The following is a 2,581-nucleotide window of genomic DNA, read 5'->3' on the forward strand; positions in this document are numbered from 1 at the left end:
ACAATACTTCAATACTGGTACGTCTGTATTTCCAATGTAAGGGCATTGGTAATAAGTAGACTTACATAATTGAATTAATCGAAAAAATTTCGTATACTTGTACTTTATTGAATTTTTTTTAGTTCACAGTTAATGTTTCCCTTATTCATGTTTAACTATTTATACGAAGTAGCGAAATGTCCTAATAACTGGTAATTTATATTTGTAGTATTTTCGAAATGAATTGCATATAACTAAATCATCAGTAATTAAGAAATATGCTGTAAATTCAGATAAATTGTTTAAAAAACATAGATCTGCACGCACCCCATATTCAATATGCAAATGAATTGGTGTCAGCTGGGTCAACTCGAAATATGCCAACGCTCAGTCATCAACTGGTGCAACTGGAAATATGCACACTCCAGTTATCAACTGGTGCAATGAAAATATGCCAACAGTCAGTTATCAACTGGTGAAAATAGAAATATGCCAACAGTCACGGGATTATCGCCACGGAACTTAAATGGTAACTGTGAAACCAAAAAGACACCCAAGAATAACTCATGTTCACACATGGAAAACACGGAATACCCAGCTTATATTAATAATCCGTTTGAGTCACGCGATCATCACCGCGGAATTGCTGGCAACTTTGACTACGATTTAAATAGGTGTTTTAAGACACCTAATCATGACTAATTTTTCACACCTAAAAGTCACGTATGCCCAGCTTAGATTAATAATCCGTTTGAGTCACGAGATCATCACCGCGGAACTTATGGCAACTTTGACTTCCATTTAAATAGGTGTTTTAAGACACCTTATAATGACTATTTGTTCACACCTAAAAGTCACGTATGCCCTGCTTAGATTAATATTCCGTTTGAGTCACGACATCACCACCGCGGAAGTGCTGGCAACTTTGACTACCATTTAAATAGGTGTTTTAAGACACCTAATAATTACTAATTTTTCACACCTAAATATCACGGATTCACAGCTTAGATTAGTAATCAGTTTTAACTACGTGATCATCACCAAGAAAGTTATGGTATCCTTGAAACCTTTTAAAGAGGTGTGTAAGACACCTCAGAATTACTAGTTGAATATAACCAGAGATTCACGGACAGAACAATAAGACGATTAGCCGGTGTAAGTAACGTGATTATTACCATCAACCTTGGATAACCTGTGAAACCAATCAATAAAGGTGCTTACAAGACCAAAAAATTACGTATCTATCGCCACCATCGGTTAACTGACAAAAAACTCGTTGCTTGGTCAAGGGGTTATTTGGTCATAAACACTTGATTTACAGAGGTAAGTGGAATCACGTTACTCCAGTCGCGTGATAAACTGGTGGTTTTTAGGTTAGATGAAAACGTGAACAGAAGTACCTTTTTTGTTTAAATGAAGGCACGTGTCGATAACGTTTAAATCTAGTTCAAAAGGCACTATACTTTAAAATCACTTAAAATACACTCCCAAAAGAGGTTACTTTTTGGTGTTCTGTTTATTGGGATAGCATCTACGTTATCTTCTGATTCATGGGTCATAGTGTTCGATGATGCTGCAACTGATAAATAAAAGGGAAAAGAAAATCAAATTTAAGTTTGTGACCAAAGAACCCTCATCACTTCTTCAACACTAGATCATGTAGCAGACGTGTATGCAGGGGGGAGGGAGTTTCGGGGTTGAACCCCCCCCTTCCAATTTTGTTTAGACTACTAGTATGTGTGTGTGTGTTTTTGAGGAAACCCCCCCCCCTCACTTTTTTAATAACAAAAATAAATTAAACATTTTTTGTGCTAAAGGGTGACCCAAAAAAGGTGACCTTACCCCCCACCTACTGAACAAAATATCGGTCTCCCAAATTTCATATTTTCGGGGAAAAAAAGAAGGAAAAAAAAAGGTGCTCTTACCACCCCCGGCTTATTCACCGGCTGGCCGAGTCGTTGTGAAATTGACTGCGTGATTTTCAAATTTTACCCCCGGCCCCCCCCCCCCCCCCCACCCCCTCGAAAAAATCCTCCGTACGCCCCCGTCATGTAGATCCTCAAGTAGAGCTCATTGATATCAGACTATTATATTTAGATCCAGATCGAAAAAATCTATCGTTTTCATGGCCTCTTTTACTTTCTTACATTTATAATTTCTAATTGCAATCACTTTCTAGGCCTAACTGTCGGCCATTCTAGTAGACCCTATTCCATTATCAATTATAGGATCTAGAAAGTCTATTCATATTTCATGAGACATAAATCTCATATTACTGTACATTTCTACCTAAAACACGAGACGAGTGTACTTAAGCAGCTTAAAAGACAATCAGTCTACTTAAAATGCACACACATTTGAACATACGGGACTAGATCTAGGCCTACATTTACTAAAGTTGGATCTCGGCCCACTCTCATTACGTCGTATTATCAGCTTTATTAGTCATAAAAATGAATAACCACAAACTTTGGTTTTCTTACCGTACAAATGATACTGGATTGGAAGAAAATCACTGCAGAATAGCGGACTATGTACAAGATTATGATGTTGATTCGATACGAATCCCGTTGTTTGCAACAGGACAGCTGATCACGGCGAA

Source organism: Strongylocentrotus purpuratus, unplaced genomic scaffold (assembly GCF_000002235.5).
Source record: "Strongylocentrotus purpuratus isolate Spur 01 unplaced genomic scaffold, Spur_5.0 spur5_contig_859, whole genome shotgun sequence".
In the NCBI taxonomy this organism is placed as follows: domain Eukaryota; kingdom Metazoa; phylum Echinodermata; class Echinoidea; order Camarodonta; family Strongylocentrotidae; genus Strongylocentrotus; species Strongylocentrotus purpuratus.